The sequence below is a fragment of the Salmo salar genome, unplaced genomic scaffold, assembly GCF_965601325.2.
Source record: "Salmo salar unplaced genomic scaffold, fSalSal1 ptg000357l, whole genome shotgun sequence".
Classification (NCBI taxonomy): domain Eukaryota; kingdom Metazoa; phylum Chordata; class Actinopteri; order Salmoniformes; family Salmonidae; genus Salmo; species Salmo salar.
The window spans coordinates 437,494-455,289 of NW_027675358.1; the positions used below are offsets into that span (position 1 = coordinate 437,494).

The 17,796-nt window shown below is 40.3% G+C and overlaps 1 long non-coding RNA gene across 1 annotated transcript; it reads right to left on the bottom strand.

The window, feature by feature from the left end:
• Nucleotides 1-8,747: 8,747 nt before the first annotated feature.
• Nucleotides 8,748-11,160, bottom strand: LOC145875787 (uncharacterized). Its single transcript, XR_014391334.1, has 2 exons — nucleotides 10,434-11,160; nucleotides 8,748-10,044 (listed from the first exon to the last, which is right to left on the bottom strand). It is a non-coding gene; the product is annotated as an uncharacterized LOC145875787 (long non-coding RNA).
• Between the last annotated feature and the right edge of the window lie 6,636 nt (nucleotides 11,161-17,796).

Genomic DNA, 17,796 nt, shown 5'->3' on the forward strand with positions numbered 1-17,796 from the left:
TACCTGTCCCAGACCTTCTGTTTTCAACTCTCTAGAGACAGCAGGAGTGGTAGAGATACTCTCAATGATCGGCTATGAAAAGCCAACTGACATTTACTCCTGAGGTGCTGACCTGTTGCACTCTCAACATCCATTGTGATTATTATTATTTGACCATGCTGGTCATTTATGAACATTTGAACATCTTTGCCATGTTCTGTTATAATCTCCACCCGGCACAGCCAGAAGAGGACTGGCCACCCCTCATAGCCTGGTTCCTCTCTAGGTTTCTTCCTAGGTTCCGGCCTTTCTAGGGAGTTTTTCCTAGCCACCGTGCATCTACACCTACATTGCTTGCTGTTTGGGGTTTTAGGCTGGGTTTCTGTACAGCACTTTGAGATATCAGCTGATGTAAGAAGGGCTATATAAATACATTTGATTTGATTTACCAGATTTGGTTTGACCCTGTACAATTGTCCTTGGACTCTTCCCAGTTGTATATTGCAACAACAACAAAATATGCTTTCATTGATTTCCAACATGATTTGAACATATAAAATGTGTCTGTATTTTCCTTATAAACAGTTGTAACAATAACAATCTAATCCTCAAATAAAATGCCAACCTGTGCTGTAACTGCAGTAGCAGAATTACACCATGGCTTGATGTTTTAACTACACCAGCTGTTGCCATATTTTAGCTTTTCAGTCAAACTCGGCAAACATGAAACTAAAACTTAAGTTTAGGCATTAATTCCGAATAGTTAAGATTAGTGTAAAGTAAAGGGAAAAGCTTAAAAAAATACAATAAAAAACTTTCTAGCGCTAGAATTGAACACCCAACCTGCAGCTTATATATAGTTCAAGTCGGAAGTTTACATTCACCTTAGCCAAATACATTTAAACTCAATTTTTCACAATTCCTGACATTTAATCCTAGTAAAAATTCCCTGTCTTAGGTCAGTTAGGATCACCAATTTACTTTAAGAAGGTGAAATGTCAGAATAATAGTAGAGAGAATGATTTATATCAGGTTTTATTTCTTTCATCACATTCCCAGTGGGTCAGAAGTTTACATACACTCAATTAGTATTTGGTGGCATTGCCTTTAAATTTCTTAACTTGGGTCAAACGTTTCTGGTAGCCTTCCACAAGTTTCCCACAATAAGTTGGGTGAATTTTGGCCCATTCCTCCTGACAGAGCTGGTGTAACTGAGTCAGGTTTGTAGGCCTCCTTGCTCGCACACACTTTTTCAGTTCTGCTCACAAATGTGCTATAGAATTGAGGTCAGGGCTTTGTGATGGCCACTCCAATACCTTGACTTTGTTGTCCTTAAGTCATTTTGCCACAACTGTGGAAGTATGCTTGGGGTTATTGTCCATTTGGAAGACCCATTTGCGACCAAGCTTTAACTTCCTGACTGATGTCTTGAGATGTTGCTTCAATATATGCACATAATTTTGCTTCCTCATGATGCCATCTATTTTGTGAAGTGCACCAGTCCCTCCTGCAGTAAAGCACCCCCACAACATAATGCTGCCACCCCTGTGCTTTACGGTTGGGATGGTATTCTTCGGCTTGCAAAGCCTCCCCCTTTTTCCTCCAAACATAACGATGGTCATTATGTCCAAACAGTCCTATTTTTGTTTCATCAGACCAGAGGACATTTCTCCAAAAAGTACGATCTTTGTCCCCATGTGCAGTTGCAAACCATAGTCTGGCTCTTTTTATGGCAGTTTTGGAGCAGTGGCTTCTTCCTTGCTGAGCGGCCTTTCAGGTTATGTTGATATAGGACTCGTTTTGCTGTGGATATAGATACTTTTGTACCTGTTTCCTCCAGCATCTTCACAAGGTCCTTTGCTGTTGTTCTGGGATTGATCTGCACTTTTCGCACCAAAGTACGTTCATCTCCAGGAGACAGAACGCGTCTCCTTCCTGAGCGGTATGACGGCTGCATGGTCCCATGGTGTTTATACTTGCATACTATTGTTTGTACAGATGAACGTGGTACCTTCAAGCTTTTGGAAATTGCTCCGAAGGATGACCAGACTTGTGGAGGTCAACATATTTTTTCTGAGGTCAAGCAAAGAGGCACTGAGTTTGAAGGTAGGCCTTGAAATATATCCACAGGTACTCCTCCAATTGACTCAAATTATATCAATTAGCCTATCAGAAGCTTCTAAAGCCATGACATCATTTTCTGGAATTTTCCAAGCTGTTTAAAGGCACAGTCAACTTAGTGTATGTAAACTTTTGACCCACTGGCATTGTGATACAATGATTTATAAGTGAAATAATCTGTCTGTAAACAATTGTTGGAAGAATTACTTGTGTCATGCACAAAGTAGATGTCCTAACCGACTTGCCAAAACTATAGTTTGTTAACAAGAAATTTGTGGAGTGGTTGAAAAATGAGTTTTAATGACTCCAACCATAAGTGTATGTAAACTTCCGACTTCAAATGTATAAGCCGACGCACAAACCATACGTACGTGGACTTGATATACAACTACAACTGAATATGGCATTTAATTATAGGTTGTCCTTTTTCTCTTATTCCAGGCTTTATCAAACAAATTGGCAAACATGTGTCGTGTCTTTGTGTACCATTAAACGGAAGACATGTTTATCAATTAACTCCCTGTAATTATTATCACGCGATTAAACTGATTAATCGTTTAATTGTAATTAACTAGGAGATCGGGGCACCAAGGAGAATATTCAGATTACAAAGTTATAATTTTCCTAACATAACTTTCCTATATTATTATATAGGCCGATTATCTTCTGGTTTAAATGGTGTATTTTACCTCTAGTCCAGTCTCATTCCAAACGTCGTAAATTGTTGTATCTGCACGAACCCAGTCTTTACTAAAATCATCCATACATCAATTGTCTTAAAATCATTTATTTACTACACTAAGTAATTAACAGAAAAACATACAAACAGTAATTATCGTCACAAAGGATTGGTAGAGGAATGTGCCCTTGTGGGCTAAACAGGCAGGTCGGCCTGTTGAACAATGGGTCATAAACGGTCCGCTGAGAAGTTACACAGAGTTCATTAATATTAACAATTGACAATTGAAGGCTCACTCATTCGGGAACAATTGCAATCAATATATATTTACGCTCAGTGTGTCGTCGTTCTTTGTTGGAGAGTTCGGTTCTGTTGGAGAGTCTCTCTCTCGGTTAGAATGGATCTTTCAAAGCGACATTCATTAATGTCGTCATAGAATGGTTGTTTCGTTGGTCTTCGCGTTCGATTATATAATTTACTTAGCTGCAGACTAATAATTAATATCAAAGACTTGTTCTTATTCTGTCGGTATCAATAGTCTAAAAGTTAACCACGTGGTATGGTTCACTTTCAGTAGAGGAATTGGAAGGTAAAACCTATTAGCCATGAGTGGAGGCCTGGTCTGAAGAAATGTAAATCAGGGGGTGTTTTATAGTGCCCATAGAACAGCTTGTCAAATGACGCCTGGTCCTGTATGGGTCCCTGGGGGCGTGCCTATGACTGAGTTAGATTTGGTTACAGAAATACAATTCTATCACATTACATCAGTACATAGCATCTCAATGTCTTGCAAAAGCTTTATCCTTATTAATACATTCTATACAACCATTATGATGCTATTATATAAACAGTTTTATGGTAATATGGCTATATTGTCTCTTCTGAGTATCACAAAATTGTACCAAGCGGATCAGTTCGTAGCTGGATTCTTCACCAATCTTCCATACCTTCTCCAGCACACACAAAATGTCGCTTGGCTCTCCAATTCTATGAGTTGGAAGAATTTCCTGTGTCTCTCTATGGGCCATGTGGCCAGAGACTCTCCTGGAATTTTAGAGTTTTTACAACTCTTTACACACAGGGTGGATTGGGGAGGGGTCAACTGTCCTCCCTGTACCAAAAGAGGCCAACGTCATGACACATGAATATAGAATGGACGAATAAACGTTCAGGTTTTCCTCTTCGATCAGCCAAATAATACCAGGGTTCTGGAATAGAATCACCTGTATATAGAATAATACCAGGGTTCTCCCAGGCCCTACCACCTAGTGGGCTTTCTGGAATAGAAACACCTGTATATAGAATAATACCAGGGTTCTGGAATAGAAACACCTGTATATAGAATAATACCAGGGTTCTCCTAGGCCCTACCACCTAGTGGGCTTTCTGGAATAGAAACACCTGTATATAGAATAATACCAGGTTTCTCCCAGGCCCTACCACCTAGTGGCTTTCTGGAATAGAAACACCTGTATATAGAATAATACCAGGGTTCTCCTAGGCCCTACCACCTAGTGGCTTTCTGGAATAGAAACACCTGTATATAGAATAATACCAGGGTTCTCCCAGGCCCTACCACCTAGTGGGCTTTCTGGAATAGAAACACCTGTATATAGAATAATACCAGGGTTCTCCCAGGCCCTACCACCTAGTGGCTTTCTGGAATAGAAACACCTATATATAGAATAATACCAGGGTTCTCCCAGACCCTACCACCTAGTGGCTTTCTGGAATAGAAACACCTGTATATAGAATAATACCAGGGTTCTCCCAGGCCCTACCACCTAGTGGCTTTCTGGAATAGAAACACCTGTATATAGAATAATACCAGGGTTCTCCCAGGCCCTACCACCTAGTGGGCTTTCTGGAATAGAAACACCTGTATATAGAATAATACCAGGGTTCTCCCAGACCCTACCACCTAGTGGGCTTTCTGGAATAGAAACACCTGTATATAGAATAATACCAGGGTTCTCCCAGGCCCTACCACCTAGTGGCTTTCTGGAATAGAAACACCTATATATAGAATAATACCAGGGTTCTCCCAGGTCCTACCACCTAGTGGCTTTCTGGAATAGAAACACCTGTATATAGAATAATACCAGGGTTCTCCTAGGCCCTACCAACTAGCGGGCTTTCTGGAATAGAAACACCTGTATATAGAATAATACCAGGGTTCTCCTAGGCCCTACCACCTAGTGGGCTTTCTGGAATAGAAACACCTATATATAGAATAATACCAGGGTTCTCCTAGGCCCTACCACCTAGTGGGCTTTCTGGAATAGAAACACCTGTATATAGAATAATACCAGGGTTCTCCTAGGCCCTACCACCTAGTGGCTTTCTGGAATAGAAACACCTGTATATAGAATAATTCCAGGGTTCTCCTAGGCCCTACCACCTAGTGGCTTTCTGGAATAGAAACACCTGTATATAGAATAATACCAGGGTTCTCCCAGACCCTACCACCTAGTGGCTTTCTGGAATAGAAACACCTGTATATAGAATAATACCAGGGTTCTCCCAGGCCCTACCACCTAGTGGGCTTTCTGGAATAGAAACACCTGTATATAGAATAAAACAAAGTCACCTGCTCTTTCCATGACCTAGACTGACCAGGTGAATCCAGGTGAAAGCTGTGATCCCTTATTGATGTCACTTGTTAAATCCACTTCAATCAGTGTAGATTAATGAGAGGAGACAGGTTCAATGATTTTGGAGCCTTGAGACAACTGAGAGATGGATTGTGTGTGTTGCCATTCAGAGGGGGAGACAATAGATTTAAGGGCCTTGAGACAACTGAGAGATGGATTGTGTGTGTTGCCATTCAGAGGGGAGACAATAGATTTAAGGCCTTTGAACGGGGTATGATAGTAGGTGCCAGATGTACCTGTTCCTGTCAAGAACTTGTGGCCATGCACGCCTCCAACTCAATCATCAAGTTTGCAGACGACACTACAGTGGTAGGCTTGATTACCAACAACGACGAGACGGCCTACAGGGAGGAGGTGAGGGCCCTCGGAGTGTGGTGTCAGGAAAATAACCTTACACTCAATGTCAACAAAACAAAGGAGATGATCGTGGACTTCAGGAAACAGCAGAGGGAACACCCCCCTATCCACATCGACGGGACAGTAGTGGAGAGGGTAGTAAGTTTTATGTTCCTCGGCGTACACATCACGGACAAACTGAATTGGTCCACCCAAACAGACAGCGTGGTGAAGAAGGCGCAGCAGCGCCTCTTCAACCTCAGGAGGCTGAAGAAATTTGGCTTGTCACCAAAAGCACTCAAACTTTTACAGATGCACAATTGAGAGCATCCTGTCTGGCTGTATCACCGCCTGGTACGGCAACTGCTCCGCCCATAACCGGAAGGCTGTCCAGAAGGTAGTGAGGTCTGCACAACGCATCACCGGGGGCAAAACTACCTGCCCTCCAGGACACCTACACCACCCGATGTCACAGGAAGGCCAAAAAGATCATCAAGGACATCAACCACCCGAGCCACTGCCTGTTCACTCCGTTATCATCCAGACGGCGAGGTCAGTACCGGTGCATCAAAGCTGGGACCGAGACTGAAAAACAGCTTCTATCTCAAGGCCATCAGACTGTTAAACAGCTTCTATCTCAAGGCCATCAGACTGATAAACAGCCATCACTAACATTGAGTGGCTGCTGCCAACATACAGACTCCATCTCTAGCCACTTTAATAATTGTATGTAATAAATGTATCACTAGTCACTTAAACAATGCCACTTTATATAATGTGTACATATCGTACATTACTCATCTCATATGCATATACTGTACTCTATACCATCTATTGCATCTTGCCTATGCCGTTCGGCCATTGTAGTTCCATATATTTATATGTACATATTCTGATTAATTATTTTACACTTGTGTGTATAAGTTAATTGTTGTGACATTGTTAGATGACTTGTTAGATATTACTGCATGGTCGGAACTAGAAGCACAAGCATTTCGCTACACTTACATTAACATCTGCTAGTGACAAGTAAAATTTGATTTGATTTTGAAGAGGTGTGCGATTTATTTTTGTCTGACTGTAAAATATGCCAGTGCTTTTTCAGGATAGCTTTCATTTTCTCCGAACCCTAGGTGTACTTGGTGCAAGAGACAGTTGCGTTGTTTTTCTTCTTTGGTTGAGTTTTTAGCAATTCCTCTGTTGGTTTTTGAGATATTTTCATCATTGCAGCATCAAGAGTTTTGTCCTTGTAGCCTCTCATTTTGAATTTATCTCACATTTTTTGTAGCATTGCTGCCAAGATCTGTCTGGTGGCCACAGGTTCGTTTAACCTCTATGGGCTAGGTGGGACGCTAGCGTGCCACCCGTGGTGCACTCCATCAACAGCAGGTGCATTTCAAGAGCGGCAAATTTGAATCCAAATAAATGTCAAAATTCAAATTTTTCAAACATACAACTATTTTACACCCTTTGAAAGATAAACATCTCCTTAATCTAACCACGTTTTACGATTTCAAAAAGGTTTTACGGCGAAAGCATAAATTTAGAGTATGTTAGGACAGTACATTTACAAGAGTTGTGTGTAATGTTTTGTCAAGTCAAAGACAGGGTCACCAAAACCATAAAACCAGCTAAAATGATGCACTAACCTTTTACAATCTCCATCAGATGACACTCCTAGGACATTATGTTAGACAATGCATGCATTTTTAGTTCTATCAAGTTCATATTTATATCCAAAAACAGCGTTTTACTATGGCATTGATGTTGAGGAAATCGTTTCCCTCCAATAACCGGCAGTCAAGTCAGCGTCACAAATTAAATAATTAAAATTAGAAAACATTGGTAAAATATTATATTGTCATTTAAAGAATTATAGATTTACATCTCTTGAACGCAATCAACTTGCCAGATTTAAAAATAACCTTACTGGGAAATCACACTTTGCAATAATCTGAGCACTGCGCCCAGAAAAATACGCGTTGCGATACAGACTAGACGTCATGTTGGGGAGATCTAAAATCGAAAATACTATGTAAATAATCCATTACCTTTGATTCTCTTCATCAGATGTCACTTCCAGGTATCACAGGTCCATAACGAATGTAGTTTTGTTCAAAAAAGCTCATCATTTATGTCCAAAAATCTCCGTCTTGTTAGCACATGATCTAAGCCAGCCGGACTTCTCGTCATGAACGAGGGGAAAAAATATATTTACGTTCGTTCAAACATGTCAAACGTTGTATAGCATAAATCATTAGGGCCTTTTTTAACCAGAACATGAATAATATTCAAGGTGGACGAATGCATACTCTTTTATAACGTATTGGAACGAGGGTACCCAACATGAACTCGCGCGCCAGGTGTCTAATGGGACATCATCGTTCCATGGCTCTTGTTCGGTCAGATCTCCCTCCAGAAGACTCAAAACACTTTGTAAAGGCTGGTGACATCTAGTGGAAGCAATAGGAAGTGCCAAAATATTCCTCAGCCCCTGTGTTTTTCAATGGGATAGGTTTAAAGGTAATACAACACATCAGGTATCCACCTCCTGTCAGAAAATGTCTCAGGGTTTTGCCTGCCAAATGAGTTCTGTTATACTCACAGACACCATTCAAACAGTTTTAGAAACTTTAGGGTGTTTTCTATCCATATATAATAAGTATATGCATATTCTAGTTACTGGGTAGGATTAGTAACCAGATTAAATCGGGTACATTTTTTTTATCCAGACGTGCAAATGCTGCCCCCTAGCCCTAACAGGTTAACCCTGCATAGCTAACCATACTACTAATCCTTACCTTAAATTAAGACCATAAAACAACATTATTTTCCACAGCCAATTCTGACTTCGCAGCTGACATATCTAGAGGAAATCTCACAGTTCTGCCTCCAGGTCAAGATTCATGACAAACGTCAACATGAGACAGGGAGAAGCAATGTAAAAATCAATAACGAAATTGTTTTCACTATTAACATGCTTTTTCTTGTTTCAAGTATGTTTTATTATGAAAAGTACAATATAACCATGTATACTTGTACAACTATGGAGCGTATGTCCACATATAATTCTACAATTTGTTTTTCAGCATGAAAGACATACAACTAATTATCACATTGGTATTTTAACAGTGTTATTGTAAGAGTTTAAATGTTTAAACAGAGGATACATCTAAAACAGGATAAAACAAGTGCAGTATGTTGTGAGAATGTTACTTTAACGTCGACTCATAACGTCACACTATAACTTCATGGGAGTCTTGTGGAAAGACTGCATGTTGTTTTGGGTGGATTGAGTGACGTCTTCATCAACATTTTGCAGAATATTCCGGTAATATTTTCACCTCTTGTCGGCTGCAGACATTCATAAGGAGTTCCAGTAGTTTATTTGCCATTTGCAGGTATTAAAAGTAATACATACATTGTAATTCCTTGTTGGCGCTCTCTCACATACAGGACAGTACATACCAGAGGAGGCTGCTGAGGGGAGGACGGCTCATAATAATGTCTGGAACAGAGTGAATGAAATGGAACACATGGAAACCACGTGTTTGATACCATTCCACTTATTCCACTCCAGCCATTACAAGCCTGTCCTCCCTAAATAAGGTCCCACCAACCTCCTGTGGTACAAACACAAACAGTAAAATATATCATAAAAAATGCAAAGTGGTAAAAGATCAGAAAATATTACAAGCCTGTCACGTGTGAGTGTCCATTGTGTGTGTGTTCAGTGTGTGTCCAGTTATTATTTCAGGGACACTGAGGATTCATCATAAACCCAAAACCCTGGATAGAGGGGCTCAGTGAATGTGGAGGTGAATGTGATCAGGTGGGTCAGTGTGTCAGAGGAGGCTCTATAGAAGGACAGAGTGCCGGCTGACCAGTCCAGATACACTCCTACTCTGTGGGAGCTGGAGGAGGGGACGTCTATGGTAGTGGAGTTATTATTATGCCTGGCAATGTAACTGTAGTCAGAGCAGGTCAGACTCCAGGACTTGTCATTCCATCCAAGCCAACAGTCCTCACCCCTTCCTCTCCTGCTGATTCCTTTATATGTCACTCCTATATAAGCCCCACTCCCACTCCACTCTACCTCCCAGTAACAGCGCCCAGTCAGACCCTCTCTACACAACACCTGTCTACAGCCCTCAAATCTCTCTGGGTGATCAGGATACGGCTGCTCCTCTCTCCTACATGTCACCTTTCTGTTCTCCTCAGACAGAGAGAGGCGTCTGTCTACTGTGTTTAGGTCCAGTGTGAGATCACAGACATCTGATGGATGAAACCAGACACAATATTACAAATCATCATCATTCACATTAGAATGTTAACTCACTTTTCACTAATTCATTTAATGTAGATGTTTCTAGGTATCAAATGGAGAAGTTAAGGTAACTTGAGACTTGTTGAATGATCATATGTTATACTGTATGGTAATATAATACACACTTATTCACATTAATTACACACACACACACACACACACACACACACACACACATTGTCAGATCAACACTGTAAACGTTGGTGTCCCTGATTTGTGCTTCTGTAGAACTACAGATGATATTTAATATGACCAAGTCAGTAATGATGGTGGTCTTTGACTTAACTTGAATTAAGACTTATTCTTAGTCATATTCTTCACAGCAGTCAACACTCACATTTTCTAAGTCCAGGTTTCATTCTGTTCTCTCCACCATGTTCCACACTGTAGCGGTAAGCAGAAAAACAGACAGTCAATGAGTGATACACCTGAACTCACACACACACACGACACACATACACATACACACACACACACACGACACACACACACACACACACATGACACACAGTCAGCATATAACTTTGTCCAAGTGGTGGTCAGAATGTTTGTCTTAACTAGCCTGAAAAGTCAAACATGTCTGATATGAACATTGACATAAACCCTCTACATACTTGAGTTTCTCCAGTCTGCAGTGTGGATCCTCCAGTCCAGCAGAGAGCAGTCTGACTCCTGAGTCTCCTGGGTGATTGTAGCTCAGGTCCAGCTCTCTCAGGTGTGAGGGGTTTGACCTCAGAGCTGAGACCAGAGAAGCACAGCCTTCCTCTGTGACTAGACAGCCTGACAGCCTGCAAAGAGTCAAATCATATTAAAATCACACTGATATTCTTTGGTGGTGAAAATAGTGGCAGTATATTTCTTCAACATATTTAGATATATCAGTGTCATGAAACCTGCCATATCTATTCAGAAATTAATGTATCATATTATAAATGACAAATTATCAACGCTTTGCCTGCAGATAGAAACATGTATAGTACAAATATTTGAGTAGACTGACCAGACCAGTTTAAAAGCAGTATCAGTCAAAAGACAGACAGTGAGGTATCAGATTTAGATTGTATTGAGTATACAGTCCACACCATATCTATTTTGACAGTGAAGATAACATTTTAAATGTGGCTCTAAACTCCAACATTTTGGATTTCAGATCAAAAGTTTCATATGAGGTGACAGTAAATAATCCTCCTGTGAATGATAGTTTTTGCCTGCCTCACTAATGATGCCTTTAGCCGTTTCCCTGCCTGTACTGTTGCCTTTTTGGACCCCCTGTGTATGACCTTCTGCCTGCCACTGGACCCAGCTACCTGCCTCCTCCTGTTGTCCTTTACAATAAACACCTGCTGAGCCCTGCGCTTGAAACCAGCTCTCTGTCTCCCATCGTGTTCATTACAGATGGTGACTGGAGTCATTTTATTTACAAGTGAGTAGATAACATGTTTCTAAACACTACTAAAAGCATCCTGATGATGCCATGATTAAGAAAAATCATGAATGAATCATGAATAATAGTGAGAAAGTTACAGAAGCTACAACAAAACATGCTAACCTCTCACCATTACCAATAACAGAGGCTACAACAAAACATGCTAACCTCTCACCATTACCAATAACAGAGGCTACAACAAAACATGCTAACCTCTCACCATTACCAATAACAGAGGATACAACAAAACATGCTAACCTCTCACCATTACCAATAACAGAGGATACAACACAACATGCTAACCTCTCACCATTACCAATAACAGAGGCTACAACAAAACATGCTAACCTCTCACCATTACCAATAACAGAGGCTACAACAAAACATGCTAACCTCTCACCATTACCAATAACAGAGGCTACAACAAAACATGCTAACCTCTCACCATTACCAATAACAGAGGCTACAACAAAACATGCTAACCTCTCACCATTACCAATAACAGAGGCTACAACAAAACATGCTAACCTCTCACCATTACCAATAACAGAGGCTACAACAAAACATGCTAACCTCTCACCATTACCAATAACAGAGGCTACAACAAAACATGCTAACCTCTCACCATTACCAATAACAGAGGCTACAACAAAACATGCTAACCTCTCACCATTACCAATAACAGAGGCTACAACAAAACATGCTAACCTCTCACCATTACCAATAACAGAGGCTACAACAAAACATGCTAACCTCTCACCATTACCAATAACAGAGGCTACAACAAAACATGCTAACCTCTCACCATTACCAATAACAGAGGCTACAACAAAACATGCTAACCTCTCACCATTACCAATAACAGAGGCTACAACAAAACATGCTAACCTCTCACCATTACCAATAACAGAGGCTACAACAAAACATGCTAACCTCTCACCATTACCAATAACAGAGGCTACAACAAAACATGCTAACCTCTCACCATTACCAATAACAGAGGCTACAACAAAACATGCTAACCTCTCACCATTACCAATAACAGAGGCTACAACAAAACATGCTAACCTCTCACCATTACCAATAACAGAGGCTACAACAAAACATGCTAACCTCTCACCATTACCAATAACAGAGGCTACAACAAAACATGCTAACCTCTCACCATTACCAATAACAGAGGCTACAATAAAACATGCTAACCTCTCACCATTACCAATGTATTTATTTATAAGCACCTCACATTGTGCTTACTCACTACATGGTAGATATTCCCTCAGCGAAGTATGGCAGTTCCATGCAGGTTTCCTCACCAAGTCCAAGGCAGCACAGCGACCCATGCAGACAGTACTCCTTAGCCGTAACCGATATCCCCATGGCAACACGAACTCGTTAAGCTTACCAAGCAATTATCTCCCGGTGTCACACGATGCTAGGCTAACCTCTAGGCTGGCTAATACCTCCACGACGAGACGGTAGCTTCAGTCTTTACTAAGTTTTAACTAAATTATAACAACTCTTTTATTAAATAAAACATGTATTTCCCTTCATGTCTTAGTAGCTATGGGTTTTGTTGTAGTTCTGTCGTCTTCTTTTATAATTTTCCTTCACCAACCGTCCTGAGGTAAAACGTCCATCCTTTCATCAACGTCTTTTTCCCTCCCGTTAACCAGGTCAACTCCCATTGGCCACAACTTAACAAGCGACCTTATTGGTAAAAACGTAAACTTCAAAGTAAAACAAACTATTCACTTATACATTAAATAAATATTTCTTCAAAAAGCATAATGCATTAACAACATTACAGTTTAGGAGCAATTCAATCATCTTTTAAATATAATACCAATTAATTGTAACAAATAAACTCAATACTTGGTTCAAACAAGGGTATTACACAAACATACAGTCAATAATACAGTAGAAAAATAAGTCTATATACAATGTGAGCAAATGAAGTGAAATAAGGGAGGTAAAGGCAAAAAAAGGCCATGGTGGCAAAGTAAATACAATATAGCAAGTAAAACACTGGAATGGTAGATATGCAGTGGAAAAAAGTGCAAAGTAGAAATAATGGGGTGCAAAGGAGCTAAATATATAAATACAGTAGGGGAAGAAGTAGTTGGGCTAAATTATAGATGGGCTATGTACAGGTGCAGTAATCTGTGAGCTGCTCTGACAGCTGGTGCTTAAAGCTAGTGAGGGAGATAAGTGTTTCCAGTTTTAGAGATTTTTGTAGTTCGTTCCAGTCATCGGCAGCAGAGAACTGGAAGAAGAGGCGGCCGAAGGAGGAATTGGCTTTGGGGGTGACCAGAGAGATATACCTGCTGGAGCGCGTGCTACAGGTGGGTGCTTCTATGGTGACCAGTGAGCGGAGATAAGGGGGGACTTTACCTAGCAGGGTCTTATAGATGACCTGGAGCCAGTGGGTTTAGCGACGAGTATGAAGCGAGGGCCAACCAACGAGAGCGTACAGGTCGCAGTGGTGGGAAGTATATGGGGCTTTGGTGACAAAACGGATGGCACTGTGATAGACTGCATCCAATTTATTGAGTAGGGTATTGGAGGCTATTTTGTAAATGACATCGCCGAAGTCGAGTATAGGTAGGATGGTCAGTTTTATAAGGGTATGTTTGGCAGCATGAGTGAAGGATGCTATGTTGCGAAATAGGAAGCCAATTCTAGATTTAACTTTGGATTGGAGATGCTTAAAGTGAGTCTGGAAGGAGAGTTTACAGTCTAACCAGACACCTAGGTATTTGTAGGTGTCCACATATTCTAAGTCAGAACCATCCAGAGTAGTGATGCTGGACAGGTGGGCAGGTGCAGGCAGCGATCGGTTGAAGAGCATGCATTTAGTTTTACTTGTATTTAAGAGCAGTTGAAGGCCACGGAAGGAGAGCTGTATGGCATTGAAGCTCGTCTGGAGGTTAGTTAACACAGTGTCCAAAGAAGGGCCAGAAGTATACAGAATAACACCAATAACAGAGGGGGTCTGATCTTTGTGCCTCTGTAAATTTCTCATTCATCATCATTCACGATTCATTCATGATTATTCATAATCATGGTAGCATCCACATGAATGTAGAAGTGTTCAGAAACATCTTCTATTCTTACTGACAATACAAGTGAAGTGACTCCAAAATGACAGGACATTATTCACCAATCAGTTTCTATTAGGAAAAACATCCAAAACACAACCAAAACAAACTGAAAAATGAATTCAACAAGTTTGTAGAATCACAAGCTTGATGTAATCACTGCAGGCATGGAATATGGTACAACTACTAAACTTATGACTACTTGAATACAATATAAGTGAATTTGTCCAAATAATTAAGACTTATTCAAATGGGAGAACTACGTACAGAAAGTGCTTTAATTTCTAAACGGTAAAACAGATATGCATGAAAATACCCTCAAATAAAAGGTGACATTCTATAAGGTCACCTAATATGAAACATCTCAAATCCAAAATGCTGGAGCATAGCACCACATTTAAAACTGTAAGCTTCACTGTCCAAACACATATGGTGTGGACTATGTGTGTCTGGTAAACACATGTGGATCTGGTGAAGAGTTATCACTTGTTGACCAACTACAGGAATACTGACCTCAGAGTCTCCAGTCTGCAGTGTGGATCCTCCTGTCCAGCAGAGAGCAGCTTCACTCCTGAATCCTTCAGGTCATTGTTACTCAGGTCCAGCTCTCTCAGGTGTGAGGGGTTTGACTCCAGAGCTGAGACCAGAGAATCACAGCCTTCCTCTGTGACTCCACAGCCTGACAGCCTGCAAAGAGTCAAATCAAATTAAAATCACACTGCTATGCTTTGGTGGTGAAAATAGTGGCAGTATAATTTTTCAACATTTTTCAGATATCAGTGTCCTGAAACCTTACATATCTATTCGTAAATTAATGTATCATCATTAAAAATGACAAATGATCAAAGTATTGCCTGCAGATAGAAACATATATAGTACAAATATTTGAGTAGACTGACCAGACCAGTTTAAAAAGCAGTATCAGTCAGAAGACTGACAGTGAAGTATCAGATTTAGATTGTATTGAGTATACAGTCCACACCATAGCTATTTTGACAGTGAAGCAAACATTTTAAATGTGGCTCTGTACTCCAACATTTTGGATTTCAGATCAAATGTTTCATATGAGGTGACAGTATATAATGTCACCTTTTATTTGAGGATATTTTCATACATATCTGTTTCACCATTTAGAAAAATGAAAGCACTTTATGTATCTAGTCCCACTATTTAAAGAAGTCATATGTTTTCTGACCAATTCACTCATAGTGGCTTAAAGTAGTCACAAGTTGAGTATTTGATCCGATATTCCTTGAACGCAGCGACTACATTAAGCTTGTGACTCAAACTCGTTGATTGATTTTTCAGTTTGTTTTGGTTGTGTTTTGGGTTGTGTTTTGTCCAATATTAAAATGGTGGATGGTGTAACGTCTGCTTCCAGCTCACACTCTCAAACACATAGATCCCCCTGAACGCAGCTCACTCTCCAGATCCCAGTCACCTGAATTCTGATCACCTGTTCACACACCTGTATGTCATTATCAAACTCTATTTAGTTCAGTTCTTTGCACCCCCATCATTGTTAAGTGTTGTTTGTTTTGTGACACAAGGCTATTCGGAGTGCTGCATTTCCCGTAATTTACTCCTCCCATGAATGATAGTTTTTGCCTGCCTCACTAATGATGCCTTTTGCCGTTTCCCTGCCTGTACTGTTGCCTTTTTGGACCCCCTGTGTATGACCTTCTGCCTGCCCCTGGACCCAGCTACCTGCCTCCTCCTGTGGTCCTTTACAATAAACACCTGCTGAGCCCTGCGCTTGAAACCAGCTCTCTGTCTCCCATCGTGTTCATTACAGATGGTGACTGGAGTCATTTTATTTTTAAGTGAGTAGATAACATGTTTCTAAACACTACTAAAAGCATCCTGATGATGCATGATTAAGAAAAATCATAAATGAATCGAATAATAATGAGTGAGAAAGTTACAGAAGCTACAACAAAACATGCTAACCTCTCACCATTACCAATAAGAGGCTACAACAAAACATGCTAACCTCTCACCATTACCAATAACAGTGGATACAACAAAACATGCTAACCTCTCACCATTACCAATAACAGAGGCTACAACAAAACATGCTAACCTCTCACCATTACCAATAACAGTGGATACAACAAAACATGCTAACCTCTCACCATTACCAATAACAGTGGATACAACAAAACATGCTAACCTCTCACCATTACCAATAACAGAGGCTACAACAAAACATGCTAACCTCTCACCATTACCAATAACAGTGGATACAACAAAACATGCTAACCTCTCACCATTACCAATAACAGAGGCTACAACAAAACATGCTAACCTCTCACCATTACCAATAACAGAGGCTACAACAAAACATGCTAACCTCTCACCATTACCAATGTATTTATTTATAAGCACCTCACATTGTGGTTACTCACTACATGGTAGATATTCCCTCAGCGAAGTATGGCAGTTCCATGCAGGTTTCCTCACCAAGTCCAAGGCAGCACAGCTACCCATGCAGACAGTACTCCTTAGTAACCGATATCCCCATGGCAACACGAACTCGTTAAACTTCCCAAGCAATTATCTCCCGGTGTCACACGATGCTAGGCTAACGTCTAGGCTGGCTAATACCTCCACAACGAGACGGTAGCTTCAGTCTTTACTAAGTTTTAGCTAAATTATAACAACTCTTTTATTAAATAAAACATGTATTTCCCTTCATGTCTTAGTAGCTATGGGTTTTGTTGTAGTTCTGTCGTCTTCTTTTATAATTTTTCTTCACCAACCGTCCTGAGGTAAAACGTCCATCCTTTCATCAACGTCTTTTTCCCTCCCGTTAACCAGGTCAACTCCCATTGGCCACAACTTAACAAGCGACCTTATTGGTCAAAACTTAAACTTCAAAGTAAAACAAACTATTCACTTATACATTAAATAAATATTTCTTCAAAAAGCATAATGCATTAACAACATTACAGTTTAGGAGCAATTCAATCATCTTTTAAATATAATACCAATTAATTATAACAAATAAACTCAATACTTGGTTCAAACAAGGGTATTACACAAACATACAGTCAATAATACAGTAGAAAATAAGTCTATATACAATGTGAGCAAATGAGGTGAGATAAGGGAGGTAAAGGCAAAAAAAGGCCATGGTGGCAAAGTAAATACAATATAGCAAGTAAAACACTAGA